We start from the raw sequence: 20,837 nt of genomic DNA, 5'->3' as shown, positions 1-20,837 counted from the left end.
TCATCCAGCACCACCACGCTTGGCGGGGCGCCGGCTCCGGTCGCAGGCGGCGCAGCTTTGCCGGTTCCGGCTCCGGTCGCGGACGGTGCAGCCCTTCCGGCTCCGGCTCCGGGTGAAGGCGGCATGCCCCGGCCGGCCCCAGCAGCGGGGTCCGAAAGGCGAGTCCGGCGCGGGAACATGTCGTCCAGCGTCGGCTGCCGAGCCGGCTCGACCCGCGTGCCGCGATCGGCGCCGAGGCCAGCGGCACGGCGAAGGAAGGTGCCCCTGCGGAAGGCGCAGTACCCGCAGGCGGCGGTGGCGTAGGAGCGCGCGATGAAGGCTGCGGCGTCGGCTCCCTCCTTTGGCGCAGCGGCGGCAACGCGACGCGCGGAGCCTGCCGGGAGCCGCCACCCTGGGCAAACTTGATGGGAGCCCTAGCCGGACAAACAAAGAGAAAATAAGCATAAAAAGTAAGGAAAGAAAAGGAATCAAACAAGAAAGAGAAAGAGAACTCACCCGGCCTGCTCCGGAACCTTCTTCGGCTGCTGCCGGCGGAGCTTCTTCGCCTTCGCCTCCAAGGCGGCAGTGGAGCGAGGCTCGCTGGCCCGCTTCTTCCCCTGGCGCGCCGAAGTCGCCGTGGTGCTTGGCGGCCTCGCGCGCAGAGGCACGGCCGGGATCGGCCCCGTGCCGGACGTCGCCGGCTCCTCGTCCTCCTGCTGCTCTGGTGAGGGGGGCGGATTGTGCTCCCCCTGGCCGCCTAGATCAGGCACCTGCAGCAGGTCGTCGTCGCCGGCCTGGTCGCCGGCTTGGTCAGCCGGATCGACGTGATCCGGCGTCCACCTCCTCGTCGCCAGGTCGCCGTCCTCGGTGTTCTGGCGCTCAAAGAGCTAGAAAGACAGAAAAAAGCATGAGCAAACAACAAGCCAAAAATTGGCAAAAGCAAAAGGAAGTCGGCCTCGCAGCCGCAAGCCGGAAGCCGGCGAAAAACACAAGCTTACCCGTTCGGGAGGGTGGTCCCTGTCGCGGGGCGCCAGCCCGTAGTTCCAGTCGTCCGGCATGTTTGCCTTGGTGATGTTGTTCACCCGGCTGGCCACCTGGGCCTTGGTGAGCACCGCCCTGGACGTCCGGTTCGGGTCGAACCGGCCGGACATGTGCCCGATTTTGTGGGTGCGCCTCTGGAGCGGCAGCACCCGGCGCTCAGCGATGGTGCAGAGGAGATCCTCCGCAGTCAGCCCGTTCTCGACGGCTGCCCCCAAAAAGTCCCAGAGCTGGTTCACCTCGGCGTCCGGATCCGACGTGCGGGCGTTGTAACTCCAGTTGATCCGGCCGACTGGAGGAGCCGGGTTGAACTCCGGCAGGTTGATCCGGTCGACGAGCTGCCCCTCGTTGCGCACATAGAAGAACGACATCTGCCAGTTCTTCACCGAGTCAACGGTGGGGATCTTGGGGAAGGGCGTACCAGGCCGAGTGTAGATCGAGGTGGCGCCGCAGGCCCGCAGGCGGCCCTCGGTGGTTTGCGCCTTCAAGTAGAACAGTCGGCTCCAGAAGTTGATGTCTGGCCATAAGCCGGCGTAGGCCTCCATGAACACCACGAAGCAGCTGAGGAGGACGCACGCGTTGGCCGGCAGGTGGTGCGGCTGCAGGCCGAAGTTGTCCAGGAACTGCCGGAAGAAGGTTGAAGCCGGCAGGCCCAGCCCGCGATCAAGATGCGCGTCGAAGACGACGCGCTCGCCAGGCTGCGGCTCGGGCTCCGTCTCCTCACCGGGCGCCCACCAGGCCACCGCCGACGGGATCCGGCGGAGGCGCACCAGCCGCTCGATGTCATCCTCCCGCATGTATGAGCCCCTCCACGATCCGCTGGGAGACGCCATTGTTGAAGCAGAAGAAGAAGACGACCAGGAGAGGCGAAACGGCGACGAAGAGCCTTGCGACGGCGGCGGCGACGGCGGCGGCTGAGGACGCTCCGTCGAGACGCGCGGCCCCGTGGCGCCGGATTGGTGGAGAGGCGGCGGCGGCCCGGCGGGAGAACGTCGGGGCAGCTGCCCGCCGGAGTTCGCCAGGAGTGTTGGCGTGCGACGGAGCGCTCGAGCGAAGAAACAAGAGAGTTTGGGCGAGAGGACGAAGAGCGCGAGGAAGAAGAAGGGCGCCTCGGTACCGCTACCGGGGGCATTTATAGCCGCCTGGCGCGCCAGTTGCGCGACCACGTGGCGATCGTGGGCCACGATCGGGATTTACTGCGCCGTAACTCCTCCCACGACCACGACGGTTACCGAAAACGGCCACACCACGTCGCCCACTACCGCACCGGATCCGGAGGAACATTGATGTGACCAGACGAACCGACCGCAGCGCCAGGCGTCAGACCGATCAAGTCGGGCGCGGGACCCGAGGCGGCGGAGGCTCCGGCGCGCCGCAAGCCGGAGCCGGACAATAAGTTCAACCCGGACTAAAAGTCGTCAACAGGGCGGAGACTCCGCCAAAACTTGCGAGAAAGCGAAAGTTGTATAAGTGTAAAAAGCGGCCGGCTAGAAGCAGCCGGCAGGAACGAGCCGGATGAGGGCGCAGCCGGCTGAATGGAAATTCTCAGTCGGCCCCTCCAAGTGCCGTCAAATATATTCGAGAAGCCAGGAAAACCTACCTAGGTCCTTCTAGACGCAGGACCTTGCCAGCTTCGGGGGCTAATGTCGGGGGGAAGACCCCGGATAGGGCAATGGACGCGGAGCAGCCGGCTGGCCACTGGCCGGCTCGCGGCAAAGGCCGGCTGAGGAGCAGCCGGCTGGCGCCGTGGCCGGCTGGTCCGGAAGCCGGCTGGCTCTAGGTCCTAGTCGGCCTGGCTACGGCCACCAATGCTGTAGCTGGGCCGGCTTCTACAAGCCATATCTGACTGAGGTTTGTACCTCAGACCGACTCGAGGCTGGCGAGTCTTACACTGGAAGGAACCAGGTTGGTGATCCGGGTTCCGAAAGTCCACGCTGACTCCATCTTCCGTAAAACGCGGGGCACTGTGGAGCAATAGTGCCACGCGCCGGACAGGCCGCCAGGGCTTACGACGATCCGTACCGGCTACAGTGGCTGACGGCGATAGGGACACCTCCTCCCCATACCGCTGACCGTGGCAGCCGTATGGGACAGGCCACGATGCCTCAACTGCTCCTGACGTCACCGCCTCGGGAAGGAGCGGAAGCCGAAGCCGGCCAAGCCGGCCAGTAAACTATAGGGTCTTATATGTAAAGTGCCGGCGCCTATATAAGCCGCACTACCCCCTCTCGTGTAGGGGATCGATCATTCTTACTTCACTCCACCCATAGAGCTGCCCTGAGAGAGAGACCATCGTCTCCCTTAGCCTCCCAGGAGCAGCCGGACATAGCTCTAGGAGCACCATTGTATTGTGTGATCATCATATACACTCATAGCAGGAGTAGAGGTTTTACCTCCATCGGAGGGCCTCGAACCTGGGTACGTCGCCGTGTCGCTCGTGCCCATACCCGCATCCGGATACCGCCGTGAGATCCCTCAGGAACCACTTCGATTAGCCACCCTATGGCATATGCCGTGACCATACCACGACAATAGAGACCAAGAAAATCGACTTCAAGGAAGGAGATACCACCAAACAGGTCTCGGTCGGAGCCAACATGGACCCCAAATAAGATGACGCGCTCGTCCAGTTCCTCCGCGCTAACATGGACATCTTCACATGGCAGCCTTCTGACATGTCCGGAGTACCTAGGGAACTCGCCGAGCACTACCTCAACATAAATCTGGGGGCTAAACCGGTGAATCAAGCTATGCGACGCTTTGGAGATAAGAAGAACCGCGCCATAGGAATGGAACTAGCAAAGTTACTAGAGGCAGGTTTTGTAGTAGAAGTTATCCATACTGATTGGGTCACAAACCCCGTCCTTGTACCCAAAAAGAGTTCTGAAATACTAAGAATGTGCATCGATTACTCCGGCTTGAATAAGCATTGTCCGAAGGATCCTTTCCCTTTGCCGCGCATTGACCAAGTCATTGATTCGACGGCAGGGGCGGAACTTCTGTGTTTTCTTGACGCATATTCCGGGTATCACCAGATCCGGATGAAGAAGTCCGACCAAAAGGTGACCTCATTCATCACTCCGTTCGGCACTTACTGCTATGTCACCATGCCTTTTGGTTTGAAAAATGCAGGTGCCACCTACCAACGTATGATGCAGTGGTGCTTGAAGGACCAAATTGGCCGGAACATACACGCTTACGTCGACGACATCGCGGTCATGACCCGGAAAGGATCCGACTTGATCAGCGACCTCACAGAAACCTTTGAGAACCTCCGACGGTACAAGATGATGTTGAATCCGCTAAAGTGCGTCTTTGGCGTTCCAGACAGAAAACTCCTTGGCTTCATCGTCTCTCAAAGGGGCATTGAAGTTAACCCAGAGAAAATCAAGGCAATCCTGTGCATCAAAAGGCCAACTTGTCTCAAAGATGTGCAACGACTAACTGGTTGTGTTGCAGCAATCAGTAGGTTTGTTAGCCGTCTTGGCGAGAAGGCGCTACCTTTGTACAAACTGCTGAAGAAAACATACAAATTTGTTTGGGACGATGCAGCAGATGCAGCACTTCAGGGGTTGAAGGAAATACTCACCTCCCCACCTATCCTAGCAGCTCCAGAAGAGTCAGAGCCTATGCTCCTTTACCTGGCAGCTTCCAACAAAGTCATCAGCCTAGTCATCGTGGTGGAGCAAAAGGAAGAAGGTCACGAGTATGGAGCCCAAAGGCCAGTCTATTACATTAGCGAGGTACTGACGGAATCCAAACAAAGATATCCTCACTTTCAAAAGCTAGCCTATGGCGTGTTCCTAGGTAGCAGGAAGCTGAGACACTACTTCCAAGAGCACCCAGTAACAGTCGTGAGCAAGGCTCCGCTGTCGACGATCCTTAATAACGCTGACGCAACAGGACGTACAGCAAAATGGGGCATTGAATTATCTTCCTTCGACATCAATTAGAAAGCCAGGACTGCGATCAAGTCCCAGATCTTGGCAGATTTTGTCGCAGATTGGACAGAAGCTCCGGATGCAAATCTGGAGCCGGAACCTGAAACATGGGTCATGTACTTCGATGAATCCAAGCAGCATCAAGTCTCAGGAGCCGGAGTCACCCTGAAGTCCCCTACCGGAGAAGAACTGCAATATGTTCTGCAGATTCACTTCGAAGCTACAAATAATATGGCAGAATACGAGGGTCTACTACACGGTCTATGCATCGCTAAGGAAATTGGGATCAAGCACATCATTTGCTGCGGAGATTCCAACCTGGTGGCACAACAAGTAGCCGGAACCTGGAACGCCAGAAACTCCGTCATGGCGGCTTACAGAGACGAAGTTGACGAGATCGACAAATGCTTCCTCGGATACGAAGTCAAGTACGTCAGGAGAGACGATAACACAGCGACAGATATGCTATCCAAGCTCGGATCCGGCAGGAAACCAATTCCTCCTGGCATTTTCCTTGAGCACTTACGGATACCCTCGGTAAAGGGCGCTAACCCGGAAAACCCGGACCTGGCAGTATCTCCGACTAGGGAAGTGATGACTATCATTCCGGCCTGGACACAGCCGTTCCTGGACTACCTCATAGATCAAAAGTTGCCAGAGGACGAGGTCCTCACACGACAGATCATCAGACGAGCAAGATCCTACACAATCGTTGATGGACAGCTCTACAAACGAAGCGCAACCGGGGTATTTCTCAAATGCGTCTCCAATCAAGACGTCATTGAAATCCTCAGGGAGATCCATGCAGGTGATTGCGGGCATCATGCCGCCCCCAGGTCCCTCGTTGCAAAAGCTTTTCGGCTCGGATTTTACTAGCTCAAAGCTAAAGAAGACACTGACAAACTGGTAAAAACTTGACGAGGTTGTCAGTACTATGCTACTCAACCAAATGCTCCAGCCCAAGAGCTGAAGACCATCCCTATCACCTGGCCGTTCGCGGTCTGGGGGCTCGATATGGTTGGAAAGTTAAAGAAATCATCTCCTGGCGGTTTTGAGTACCTCCTGGTCGTTGTTGACAAGTTCAGTAAGTGGATCGAGGCAAAGCCAGTGAGAAAAGCAGACGGTGCTACGGCACTAAAATTTGTTTGCAGCCTCGTGACGAGATTCGGCATCCCACACAGCATAATCACAGATAATGGCGCAAACTTCACACAAGGTTGAAGGATTACTGCAATGACGTAGGGATCCGGCTTGACCTCTCATCTGTGGCACATCCACAATCCAATGGTCAGGTCGAAAGAGCCAACGGCCTCATACTATCCGGAATTAAACCACGCCTTGAAGAACCACTGCGACGCGCAGCTGGAGCTTGGGCTGATGAGTTAGATTCTGTTCTGTGGAGTTTATGAACCACCCCTAACAGGTCAACTGGATTTACTCTGTTCTTCCTGGTATACGGATCTGAAGCCGTGCTCCCCTCCGACATCATCCACGATTTACCGTGAGTCTCCGCCTACAATGAAGAAACTGCTAACGAGGCCAGACAGCCATCTGTGGACCTGATCAAAGAAGCTCGGAATCTAGCTGACCAATGTTCCACCATCTACCAGCAGAAACTCTGACGCTATCACAGCCGTCGAGTTCGGAATCGCTCGTTCATGGTCGGAGACTTAGTCCTCTGCCTTCGCCAGGTGAAAGATCACAAGTTGCAATTTCCATGGGAAGGACCCTTTGTCATTAGCAAAGTCCTTCATAACGAATCGTACTACTGAATGGATTGTAGCGAACAAGAGGGGGGTGAATGGCGCTATGGCAAGTTTTAGTCTTTTTCAATTTTTATGCAACGGAAGGTAAAGGTGTGAACTTTAGCAATAGGGGTGATCCTACAATGAATATCGGACAAGTGCAACAAGTAAGGAATCAACAAGATAACGAGAGTAAGGAGCGAGACAACCGGGGGGCGCGAGGCGAGTCGAGGTTTGTTTCCCGCAGTTCCTTCCACTAAAGGAAGTACGTCTGCGTTGAGGATGTGCTAGTCTCACACAAGATACTAGGCGGCCACACCACGAAGGAAGGCCTCACCCTCTTCCTCGAGAGAGCTCCACGAAGGTGCTCTCCCTCTTCCACTAAGGCACCGGTCGAGGCGGTGATTCCTTCACAAGGTTGGGGCGAGCTCCACACACAAGGATGCTCCCAACACCCTATGGATCTAGTACATCACCAAGCTAGACTCCATAGCTGCACATCTCCAATGCTCCACCATAGGAACCCATCTCCAATGCTCCACCAAAGGAACTCTTCCAATGCTCCACCAAAGGAACTCTTCTCCAATGCCCCACCAAGGAACTCTTCCAATGCTCCACAAAAGGAACTCTTGTCCAATGCTCCACTAAGGAACCCTACCACCAAGATCCACTAAGGAATAGCTAGTATTGGTGAAATCTCTCTTGGTAGAACTATATATCGGGGTCTCCTCCACCTATCCTCAAAGTTTGGGCAAGATTGGTTGGATGGGGAAGGAGATCCTCAAGGATTAAGCTCAGCAACAATGGAGGAGAGAGGGGGGAAGAGATAAAATCGTGTTGGGGAAGAAGGGGCCCTTAAATAGGCTCCTCCAAATCCAACCGTTATGTCCAGATTTGGCCTAAGCGGTACTACCGCTTCATGAAAGCGGTACTACCGCTCTGAGTTCGAAATATCTCCAGATCTGGTCAAAGGACGCAGAGCGGTACTACCGCACGAGGTACCGCTTGAGGTACCGCAATAGGGTCCAGACTTTACTGGATCCAGAGCGGTACTAGGGCGGTACGACCGTAACGCGTTACGGTACTTCAAGCGGTACCGTGAGCGGTACTACTGCTCGTGAGCGGTACTACCGCTCCAGGTACTGCAAGAGTACCGCGACTCATATTCTGGGTCAGTTTCGGCGCAGACTCAGAGCGGTACCGTGGCCGGTACCTATAGGGGTAGCGGTACTACCGCTACACGTACCGGTAGTACCGGCCTGGCTAAATCTGGTTTTCTTCCCATTTTCTCTCCAACCATGTCACCTCGCTAAACACACACAAAACCAGAAAACCTATCAACTACGCTTCAGTCTTCCGATCTTGACGCGTCCGACGAGGTCACCGTGCTCTTGCAAATCTAACAATGATACTCAAGGCACACGGTGAGATTACTCAAGTGTTGTCATCAAACACACAAAACTTGGGTTGCGAATTTTGCTCTTACAATCTCCCCCTTTTTGGTGTTTGATGACAACACAAGAGTTGATAATAACATATGATATTATGATGAGATCATTAGGTTTGCAAAAACTCGACGGAGCTACCCCTACACATGTGCATATCATGAATATGTATTTGAATACAAATACACATGTTATAGAGACATCACTCCCCCTAGTTTTTACAAACCAAGCACATATGCAACATAGATAGATGACATGTTCAAGTAGCATATGCACAATATGGAGGCAACATGAGATCATACACGGAGATTTGGGTGAAGTTATCATACCATAGCCTTGTGAATACCCAAACTCACAATAAGATGCCTCCATAGGGTTGTTGATGTAACCATAAGACAAGATAAGCAACTAGAACCAAACGGTTACAAACAACAAAAGGTCCCCATCCACCTAGGAAATTCTCCCCCTTTGGCATCGGAACACCAAAAAGGAGGGTAAAGAGACTAGAAGGATGGAGAAAAAGAACATACAATCAAGCTTGCAAACATCACGAGAGAACAAGCTTGAAAGAGGTTCTTCAAAAACAAGAAGAAGAAAGCAAAGAATAAAGACAAAACAAGGTCACAAAGAACCGAAAAACCCTCAAAGGAGGGGGTGTTGGTGGCCGAAGCCACCGTGTAAGAGTATAGTAGTTGTGAGGTCGCGTAGATGTATCTAGGACTCACGGACTACAACTCAACATGAAGCTCATAAGTCACTTAATTGACAAATAGAAAATGTTTTGGATTTCTTTATGCATTATGGGGGGAGGGATAGCTCAATGGATTTAAACCGCACTCCCTCTATGTCCATGCGTGCCTATCATCTAGATATAAAGGTTAGGAGTGGTATGTGCGCACGACGGTTAAGCAAAGTTCGATGGATCAATGATATTTAGCTCATGCCTCAACTCAATGAAACGCTTCTCATCCAAGGGCTTCGTGAATATGTCCGCCAATTGCTCCTTGGTGCTAACATAGGATAGTACAATATCTCCGCGAGCAATGTGATCCCGGATGAAGTGGTTCCGTATCTCAATGTGCTTCGTCTTGCCATGGAGAACCGGATTGTAGGCGATCTTGATTGCGCTCTCATTGTCACACAAAAGAGGCACCTTGCTATACTCGAGTCCATAATCCCGCAAGGTTTGCCTCATCCATAAGATTTGAGCACAACTACTCGCCGCGGCAATATACTCGGCTTCCGCGGTGGAGACGGAGACACAATTTTGCTTCTTCGAGGACCAACACACCAAAGATCTTCCAAGAAAGTGACATGCTCCGGAGGTAGACTTGCTATCAATCTTGCCACCCGCCCAATCGGAGTCGGTGAAACCAACCAAGGCAAAGTCCGTGTCCCTTGGGTACCATAATCCGAAGTGTGAGGTGTCAACTAAATATCGAAAGATCCTTTTGACCGCCACAAGGTGGCTTTCCTTCGGACTTGCTTGAAACCGTGCACACATACCAACGCTTAACATTATATCCGGGCGAGAGGCACAAAGGTAAAGAAGCGAACCTATCATCGAACAGTAGAGCTTGGTATCCACCGCCTTGCCGGCCTCGTCAAGAGTGAGTTGACACTTGAGTTGCATCGGAGTTCCAATCCCCTTGGAATCCTTCATATCAAAGCTCTTGAGCATGTCTTGGAGGTACTTCGCTTGATTGATGAAGGTGCCTTGTCGCATTTGCTTGATCTCGAACCCAAGAAAGTACTTGAGTTCACCCTTCATTGACATCTCAAACATATTTTTCATCAACATAGCAAACTCATCATTGAATCTTGTGTTAGTAGAGCCAAATATGATGTCATCTACATAGAGTTGGCATACGAAAATCTCCCCATTGACCTTCTTAGTAAAAAGAGTGGGATCGATTTTCCCCACTTCGAAACCATGGTCTTCCAGCAACTCCTTGAGATGCTCATACCAAGCTCTAGGATCTTGTTTGAGACCATATAGGGCCTTTTTGAGCTTGAAGACATGGTCCGGGAAATGGGGGTCCTCGAACCCCGGGCGTTGCTTCACATATACTTCCTCATGTAGAGGACCATTAAGAAAAGCACTCTTAACATCCATTTGTTGCAACTTAAAGCCATGATGTGAGGCAGAGGCCAAAAGGATACGGATGGACTCAAGCCTTGCAATGGGTGCAAAGGTTTCACCAAAGTCCACGCCTTCGACTTGAGAATAGCCTTGTTCCACCAATCTTGCTTTGTTGCGGATGACCGTGCCACTTTCATCTTGCTTGTTCTTGAAGATCCACTTGGTGTCGATAACATTGCGGCAATGATCGGGTCGCTTCATGAGAGTCCATACATCATTCCTCTTGAAGTTGTTGAGTTCCTCTTGCATTGCATTCAACCAATCGGGATCTTTGAGAGCATCATCAACTTTGACTTTGAGTGGTTCCTCCTTAGAGACAAAGGCGTGGTGCGCACAAAAGTTTGCAAGTTGCCTCCGAGTGGTAACATTTCTCTTTAGATCACCAATGATATTTTGCAAGGAATGAGACTTGAGACGCAAGTGTCTTGTAGAAGGATCTTCACGTCAAGTGTCGGCTAGAGGAGATGGTTCTTGTGAGTCCTCTTGGCCTTCACCACGGTTTAGGTCCTCGCCTTGACCTCCATTGTCGTTGAAAGGGGCATCATTGTCATGAGAGCCGGATGGTTCGGGGGTATTAGGAATAGTATTATCCATAGAGATCATCCTCGAACCACTCGGTGAAGAACTTGAAGCTTGACCTTGGTCACTTGATGTTGGTTGTTGTAGTAGACGAGCTTGCGGTGTATGTTGTTCTTGAGCTTGTTGATGTGAAGTTGGACTTGATTGTTGTTGTAGATGTCGAGGTTGATCTTGAGGTTGAGGTTGAACTTGAGGTTGTTGTAGAGGTTGGCTTGCATTTGTAAGATCAACGGAAGAAGCTTGGCCTTATGGTGTAGATGGCTCCACTTGGGTGGAACTTGGTCCTTCCCCGGTACTCATAGAAGGTAGCTCTTGAGGTAGGCGAATGCCAACACCCATCCTTCCTATGGTATCCGGGGGAATTGCATATCCTTTCTCACAAGAAGCACTTCGCTCCTCCAAAGATCTATCATCTTCATCGAATGTCACATCACAAGATTCTACAACACATCCACTTGACTTGTTGAAGACTCTATAGGCGTGAGAATCCGTAGCATAGCCGACGAAAATTCCTTCTTGAGCTCTTGAATGAAACTTGGATAGGCGCGTGTCTTTGACAAGTATGTAGCATTTGCATCCGAAGACCTTGAAGTATGACACATTTGGCTTGTTGCTGGTGAGGATCTCATATGGTGTCTTCTCAAGACCTTTGCAAAAGTAGAGGCGATTAGTAGCATGGCATGCGGTAGATATATCTTCCGCCCAAAAATTGTAGTTGGACTTGTATTCCATCATCATGGTTCGAGCGGCTTCGATCAAGGTTCGATTCTTCCTTTCGGCGACCCATTTTGTTGGGGAGTATATGGCGTGGAGTATTGGTGTTGGATTCCTTCTTCGCTGAGGAATTCATCCAATGTGTAGTTCTTGAACTCCGTTCCATTGTCGCTCCTTATTGATAGGATCTTGTTGTCGTACTTGCGTTGAACTTGGTTGGCAAACTCCATCATGGTCCGTTGAGTCTCACTCTTGTACTTGAAGAAGAATACCCAACAATAGCGTGAATAGTCATCAACGATGACGAGGCAATACTTCTTTCCTCCAAGACTTTCATGAGATGGTGGACCAAAGAGATCAACATGTAGGAGCTCCAAGCATCTTGTGGTAGTGATGATAGTCTTTGCCTTGTGAGGAGCTCCATGCATTTTTCCTTGTACGCAAGCCCTACAAACACGATCCTTACAAAAAGAGACATCTTCTTTTAGTCCGAGAATGTGGCCACCCTTGTGGAGACTTTGCAAAGTCCTCATGTTGACATGGGCTAGTCGGTGATGCCATAACCAACCCTTGTCACCTTTGGCGAATAGGCAAAGAGCGGAAGACGTTGTCTTTCCGGAGAAATCGACAACATACAAACCGTTCTCTACATATCCAACAAAAGCTACATTGAGTGTCTTGCTCCACAAGAGGACCACCATATGTTCATCAAAGAATGTGCATAGACCCATACGAGCAATTTGATGAACGGAGAGTAAGTTGTAACCAAGGGTCTCGACAAGGAGGACATTCACAAGTGAGATGTCGGGTGTTACCACCACCTTGCCAAGACCCAATACCTTAGAGCACGTGTTGTCGCCATATGATACGGTAGAGAGAGAAGGCACGAGGTCGACAACAATATCCTTTCTTCCGGTCATATGACTTGTGGCTCCACTATCAACCACCCATTTAGCACCACCGGAAGCATAGTCCTACAAGGACTCAAGTCTTGGATTTAGGTACCCATTTTTCAATGGGTCCTAGCATGTTAGTAACAAGGGGTTTGGGAACCCAAATAGTCCAATCAACATTGTCCTTTTGAGGACCAATAAAGCGAGCACGAATATGTCCATAGTAATCAACAAAAAGAACATGAGAAGGGTTGTTAGAGCCAGCGAAACCCGTCAAGGCGGAGTTGGGTACTCCATCTTTTCTTGAGCTAGCATTGCTCCCTTCAAGGTTGGTCTCCATGTTCTCCTTGTTCTTCTTCTTCTTGGTCCTCCTCTTCCTCTTTCCCTTTGCCTTGGTAGCCACTCCTCCTTCATTGCACGAGCCCTCTTTGGCTTCATCTTTAGCTTCAATGATTCCTTCCAAGTACTTGGCTTGAACTTGGAGTCTATCAATCTTGGCCTTCAAGCGATTGACTTCATCTTCATGCTCCGGGTGTGGATGGCAAATATCAAACACTTGGACCTCCTTTGCCTTGTTCACCCGGAAGTGTTCCATCAAAGCTTCTTCTTGGAGAGCGTTTATCTTTGTGAGCATGCGCTTATCATTCTCCATCTTGGCAATGTCGCTTTCATGAGTGCAACATGCACGGTCCTTGCTCAAAGGAAAGTACTCCTTCAATGTTTCCTCTTGCATGGAATTGACTTCCATGAGCTTGGCTTCCCTTCTCTTCAAGGCGGCAATTTCCTCCTCATGATCACAACATGTGTCCTTCTCATTGCTCATGCGGAGACACTCCACCAAAGGTTCTTCTTGCTTGCTACTCAAACTCAATAGCTTGGCCTTGGTGATCTCAAGAGCGGCAATTTCTTCTTCATGGTTGCAACATGAGGTCTTCTCTTTGAACAAGCGGTAGTATTCATCCAAGGCTTCTTCTTGAAGAGCATTGACCTCCAAGAGAAGAGCATTGTGCCTCCTCAAGGAAGTAACTTGATCCACAAGCTCATCATGGCAAGGATTGAGGTCTTCATCATCTTTCCCTTTGTTGGCTTCCTCGAGCGAGAGCATCTTCTTTTTGAGGTCACCAACCAACTCAAGAGCATGGTCTCGATCCTTGGTGAGTCGTGAAACAATAGCTTCGTTCTTGTCTTCAAGGACGATGACACTAGCTTCAAGAGACATGCGAAGATTCCGTTCATCATCAAGCTCCTCCGTGAGGTTGGCAAGCTCAAATGCCGCTTCCCTTTCCAACTTCTCCCTCTTCTCAATAAGATCTTGTGCCACACCAAGTTGGGCTAAGAGAGCCACAACATGAATCTTGGTGTCCCCTTCATGTTAGTGAGAAAAGAATCCAAGGAATCCAAACCCATAATCTCACGTTTAACGGTGAGACTAGTGGCATCATCAATATATAAGACATTAGTCGAAGATGGTGGTTTGGAAGGGGATTTTACCTCCGTGGATACCTTTGCCATAAGGCAACGTGCATTGTTGGTGACGAGGTTCTCATTAGGAGAGTCGAAGAGGGAGGTAGAGGGAGTGGAAATGGTGATGGCGGCCACTCCCTCTCCTTCCTTGTTGGAGCGCTTGTCCTCATGCTCTCCATCTTCATCGGAGGAGTACTCTTCTCGAATGATGAAGGCTCTAGGCTTCTTGTTGGAGGAGACCTTGTCGTCATCGGACCTTGGGGAGAACTTGGAAAATCCCTTGGAGAGTGACTTGTGCTTATCCTTTGGGATAAGCCTTCCACCATGATCTTCTCTTCTCTCAAACATACAATCCGCGACAAAATGATTCTTGTCGCCGCAATTATAGCATGTTCTTTCCTTTGTCCCCTCCCTTGGGCCCTTGGAGAATCTTCTTGGAGAATCATGTGATCTTCTTAGTCTTGAGCTTCGGGGCATGTTTCCATCCCAAAATTTCTTGGCGGCGAGAGCCATGTGCTCATGATAGTTGATCTTGAGATCATCCGATCCCCACTCAACGGGATCCTCATCGCTTTCACTAGCTTCATGCACCTTCATCTTCAATGCAAGGTTGGGCTTGCGGGAGTTGTGGGCGCGAGCAACAAGATCCTCCGCATTCTTCTTGGAAATGTCCAAAGCGATGACTTCACTAAGGATTTCATCGGATGTCATAGCACGGAAGGAGGCGTTTTGGCGGATGGCCGTCAACTTCACTTCCTCATAAGGGAGGAGAGCATTGTAGAACTTGCGCTTGATCCAATGGTCATCCACGAACGTTGCTCCAAGATCTTGCATTTGCACGGCAAGAGCGATGAGGCGCCGATACATTTCTTCAGGGGGGGGGTCTCTCCTTCAACCATGACGAAGTTGTCGGCCATGTTGTTCACTTCATCAAAACGAGAGCTTTGGATGCTTGCATTTCCGAGGAAGAGCTTCTCAAGTTTGTCCCATGCTTCCTTGGCGGTCTTGAGCGAGCGGATATGAGTACGGTCCTTGTGCGTGATGGCCATGTGAATCATCTTGATGGCGGTGGTGTTGAGTTGGTCATCCACAACATCTCTTCTTGTCAAGCTCTTTGGATCTCGTGGTGAATAGCCCTCCTCAATGATACGCCAAAGCTTGGTAGAAGCGCTGCGCACATGAGAACGCATTAAGAATTGCCAATTCTCAAAGTTGTTTGACTCGAGTAACGGTGGTGAACCATGCGACAAGATATGCGGCATCGGTATTGGAACGTTTATGGTGTAATCATTTGGTGGTGGCACCGCATGATAACCCCCTAGACGTTCCGCAACCGGTGTGTCATCTTCCTTCCCTTTTGTTGAAGTGCCGGTATCCCCAAGCCCTTCCTTTTGTGGATGTTTTGTCGCTTGCGCGACAAAATCAACAAGAGGAAGGGTGTTAGCTTTTGGTGGCGGATCCTCGACACTTGCTTTTGGTGGAGGGTTTGGTTTTTGTACAACCAACTCCATCATCATCGCCTTCATTTGGGCAACGATGGATGACTCCAATTTCTTGAGGTCATCCAACGTAGCCGTCGTGGAATCGATGGGCGATGATGGAGCGGGTGGTACAAGGGAAGGTGACCCATTCTTGTCCGCCTCTTGTTCGGCCATTTCTTAGGCGGTAAAGCCCGAGCAAGAAAACCCGCTGTGATACCACTTGAATGGATCGTAGCAAACAAGAGGGGGGTGAATGGCGCTACGACAAGTTTTAGTCTTTTTCAATTTTTATGCAACGGAAGGTAAATGTGTGAACTTTAGCAATAGGGGTGATCCTACAATGAATATCGGACAAGTGCAACAAGTAAGGAATCAACAAGATAACGAGAGTAAGGAGCGAGACAACCGGGGGGCGCGAGGCGAGTCGAGGTTTGTTTCCTGCAGTTCCTTCCACTAAAGGAAGTACGTCTGCGTTGAGGAGGTGCTAGTCTCACACAAGAGACTAGGCGGCCACACCACGAAGGAAGGCCTCACCCTCTTCCTCGAGAGAGCTCCACGAAGGTGCTCTCCCTCTTCCACTAAGGCACCGATCGAGGCGGTGATTCCTTCACAAGGTTAGGGCGAGCTCCACACACAAGGATGCTCCCAACACCCTATGGATCTAGTACATCACCAAGCTAGACTCCATAGCTGCACATCTCCAATGCTCCACCATAGGAACCCATCTCCTCTTCTCCACCAAAGGAACTCTTCAATGCTCCACCAAAGGAACTCTTCTCCAATGCCCCACCAAGGAACTCTTCCAATGCTCCACAAAAGGAACTCTTCTCCAATGCTTCACTAAGGAACCCTACCACCAAGATCCACTAAGGAATAGCTAGTATTGGTGAAATCTCTCTTGGTAGAACTATAGATCGGGGTCTCCTCCACCTATCCTCAAAGTTTGGGCAAGATTGGTTGGATGGGGAAGGAGATCCTCAAGTATTAAGCTCAGCAACAATGGAGGAGAGAGTGGGGGAAGAGATAAAATCGTGTTGGGGAAGAAGGGGCCCTTAAATAGGCTCCTCCAAATCCAACCGTTATGTCCAGATTTGGCCTAAGCGGTACTACCGCTTCATGAAAGCGGTACTACCGCTCTGAGTTCGAAATATCTCCAGATCTGGTCAAAGGACGCAGAGCGGTACTACCGCACGAGGTACCGCTTGAGGTACCGGGTCCAGACCTTACTGGATCCAGAGCGGTACCAGAGCGGTACCAGGGCGGTACGACCGTAACGCGTTACGGTACTTCAAGCGGTACCGTGAGCGGTACTACCGCTCGTGAGCGGTACTACCGCTCCAGGTACTGAAAGAGTACCGCGACTCGTATTCTGGGTCAGTTTCGGCGCAGATTCAGAACGGTACCATGGCCGGTACCTATAGGGGTAGCGGTACTACCACTACAGGTACCGGTAGTACCGGCCTGGCTAAATCTGGTTTTCTTCCCATTTTCTCTCCAACCATGTCACCTCGCTAAACACACACAAAACCATAAAACCTATCAACTACGCTTCAGTCTTCCGATCTTGACGTGTCCGGTGAGGTCACCGTGCTCTTGCAAATCTAACAATGATACTCAAGGCACACGGTGAGATTACTCAAGTGTTGTCATCAAACACACAAAACTTGGGTTGCGAATTTTGCTCTTACAACTACCTTGTCGATTTCCGGGAGCTAAAGGATAGACCTGCTAATTAGTGCCGGAAACGCAAGCGAGAGGATCCGAATGACATATATGATGAAATAGAACGTCCCTGGAACATTCCACAGCTACGTCCTTTCCACACTTAGCAATTTTTTCGAGTTACATACTCTGTAATAGTTATACATGATCAATGAAATAAAGCATCTGGTTCACTCTTTGAGTCTTTTACCTCCTTTACTTGTTCATTTTTAGATCGTGTACGTTTTCCTACTAAAACCGCAGAGCTGGATATTTCCACCTAGGCGTGTATGAAAGTTGTGATTTTTAAAATCATCCTTTAGGACATGAGTTTAAGTTTTCTGGTGGAAAAATCTTTTGTTGCGAACTCATGAATTCCTGGTAGCGATTTCCGGCACCTTGGCTGGGGGCTTGTTTCCGCGGTTATTGACGGATTTCCATTGTGCTTCGTCGCCGCAGGCGAGCGTTTCCGGCTAAAGGTCTTCCGGCTCATAGAAGGTCAAGTGAGCAAGCCGGAAAACATAGAAACCGGTACTTGCTTTTTTAAACAAACAAAACATGCATTCACAAGTTAAAAGGCTCGCAGGAAAAGTTTCCGCCCACATGCAATTGTTTCGTCCCTAGCTACTTAAAAATATTTAATTCTTATTACAAACCCACTACGGGGCCAGAATGATGCTTTTTCATTGTTTTGCAGGATATACTCGGAGACATGATTTTCATCCTCCGAGGCCACGTACGCGGAAGCGTCGCCAGAATCTTCTCCGGAATCTTCGTCGGACTGATCCACGCTGGAGCCTGAGCCTTCCTCGACATCTTCGTCTTCTTCTTCGTTTTCCTCTTCGGAGAAACCTTCGGGAAGATCGTACTTGTTGTACTAGAACGAGTGATTCACTCGCTCGGCTAGCAACCGATCATACCCTTGGGTCTCTGCGAGGGCGAGCTTGACGTTGGTGCCCTTGGGGAGTCTGCGCGTGACCTCCGCCAAGTTCATTTTCGGGCAATGAGCTTTGCACGTTGCCAGGGTAAGAGAAGCGACCCCGCGGGCGGAAGATGCTTGCCAGTCTTTGATGAGAGCCGGCACCATCCGCATAAGCTTGGTCATGCGATCGATCACGGTGGTTCCGGCCCTCTTCAAGCTCAGGGACGTGGCGATTCCGCGGCAGGCTTCGAAGAGATCATTGATGAAGTTCCGCACATCTTCATAAGCTTCTGTCCTGGTGGCAGTCTCCTGGTTCCATTCGAATCTGAGAGTCGCTGTGAAACAAAACGGTTAGTTCCCTCCGCGATAAAGGCAGAATTAATATGAAGAAGCCAGAAAACAGCAATAAGTCCTTACGGAAGATCAGCTTGTCAATATTTTCCGCCTCCGTCTCGAAAGTTTTCTCTTTGGCGACCAGCGTCTTTATCCGCGCGTTGCTCTTCTTCAGCTTGTCGTTCAGTTCCGCGATAGCCTGAGCATGCTTTTCCTCTCGTTCTTTTTCTCCCTTGTCTCTTTCTCGGTGGATTCCTTGAGGAACTCCTGGAGTGAGTCATGCTCGGCTTTGAGCACTTCAAGCTCAGCGGAAAGCTCATCGACGGAAGGTTTTTTGGCAAGTTGATCTGAAAGGCGGAAAATAGAAGAATAAAGTTAGTTCAAGCAAATAGTTGCTTTGCAGAACCTGGGGACTAAGTCGGAGTCATTACCTTCATAATTCTTGAGGCAGGTTTCCAGGGTCGCAATGGACTTCTGGTTTTCCGCGTCCCTCTGCTGCAGCATCTCAATCTCCGTCTTCTGCTCTAGCACATGGGTGCGCAGATTTTCATGCAGCTTCCGCGTGTTCTGAGCAGCAGGTAAAAGATAGTCGGAAATTCAAAATTCTGGGGGCTGGACGCGAAGCTAAAAATCCTTAGTGTGGGAAAATTTTTAGTTTCCGCTAAGGTACACAGTTAAAGACATTGGCTCACACATGTTACCCGGAAAATGCATAAACCAATGCTTGGGGGCTAGTGTTACCTGGCGTACTTCTTTGTGCTTGGCGAAGAAGATTTTGAGACCGCTCTCAAGATCATTCATCTCTTGTTGCTCCGTGGTCGCAGGTCCCCACACCTTGTCCATCATGCTGGAGATTTCCGCGTGGCGTTTTGAAAGGGGGACTTTCTGCAGAATCGGAAAAAGATGAGGGTGCGTTCTGGGCGTGTCGGTTGCACGACTTAGGAATAACTTCTTTTTGACAGCCTCAGCCAGAGCTTTAGCCGAAGTAACATCGGGTCTTTCAGGCGGAGGTGCAGGCGAGGACGCGCCCTTGTCGGAATCGCCTTTGCCGGATTCGGCAGTTGGTTCCTTTGGGAGATCATTAAGGTTGATGATATCCTTGGGATCCGGCTTGGCGGAGGAAGATTCCTTGGGCGGAACCTCCACTTCCGGTGTAACGGGCACAGAAGCCGGAGAAGGCTTAGCCTTTTTCTTCGGGTTCTTGGAGAGCTTGCTTCCGGAAGTCTTGCTGCATACAAGTAGAGGTCTAACACTTAGCAAAAGCCTGGTTAAATGCTAGCAAAGGAATTTTAGACGGAAATCAAGTACTCACGAGGACGTCATGAAAAATTGGTCAATATATGGCTGCAGCTGCTTGCTGGTGTCGATCTGCTTGAGGCGCTGATTTTCCTTTTCCGCCCTCCGGGTAGCCGCGGCACTTGGTGTCTCGCGGGCGCGTTTCGGGGTAGGGCCGGAAGGAGCTGCTCTTTTCCGCTTGGCGGGGCCTGATGTTTCGGGAATCTCCACGTCGGAGGCAACCTCGGGGTCGTTGGTGCCGGAGTGAGGGATTTGGATTCGAGTTCCGAGATCCTTTTCCACGAGCTCCTCCAGCTGAGCGCATAAACACTTAGATGATTTTGCAAGAGAAAGACAAAGGAATTGGCATTAGAGCAAGAAGCATACCGCGATCCCGGATCCGTTGACGTGGATGTCCTTGTTGCACACGTGAATCCGAAGATCACGCGGAATCTTGATCAGGAGCCGGATCCGTTTGTCGATGGCGTCACCGGAAAGGTTGTCCTTGGAGGCGCGCATAAGATCGTCGCACCCCGTGTACTGAAACATCAAGCGGTCCCGATGCTGAAGGGGCTGGATCCGCTTTGTAAACCAGGACATTGTAAGGTCCTTCCCTGACAGGCTGTCTTCCGTCAGCTTGCAGATTCGCCTAACTGCGCGAGTCAATTGAGGTGACTCGGAAAGATGCGGGCATTGTGTCCAGGCCGGAGTCTCGCTGGCGGGGCCATTTTTGAAGGCTGGCAACACCCTCGCGCACGCCGGGTCGGAAACGTCCTTCAGATAGAAGAAGTCTCTGGACCAGTATCGCGCGGATTCGTGGCGGTCGGTGGGAGGATAGACGCGGCCAGGGCGGAGCTTGAATGTGATTGTCCCGCAGGTGGCTAGCTCTGAAGTTTGAGGAATCTTCTCCTTCTTGACGGAGAAGAAATATTGGAAGAGGGAGAGTTCTGGGGTTACCCGGAGGTGGCCTTCGCACAGCGCCACATGGTTGCTGATGGCCAGTATGCTGTTCGGCGAGATGTTGTGCGGCTGCAGCCCGTACGCCTTTAGAATTTCGGACAAGAAACCGCTAGGAGGAAAGGAGAAGCCACGCTCGACGAGCGCCTTGGTCACCACCATTTCTCCGGCTTCGGGAGCTGGAGTCAATGAAACCGGAAGTGTCTGCCAGGACCCCGGCTTCAAAA

Source organism: Lolium perenne, chromosome 7, assembly GCF_019359855.2.
Source record: "Lolium perenne isolate Kyuss_39 chromosome 7, Kyuss_2.0, whole genome shotgun sequence".
In the NCBI taxonomy this organism is placed as follows: domain Eukaryota; kingdom Viridiplantae; phylum Streptophyta; class Magnoliopsida; order Poales; family Poaceae; genus Lolium; species Lolium perenne.
The sequence above is the reverse complement of the archived record's forward strand: the minus strand, read 5'-3'. Positions refer to the sequence as shown.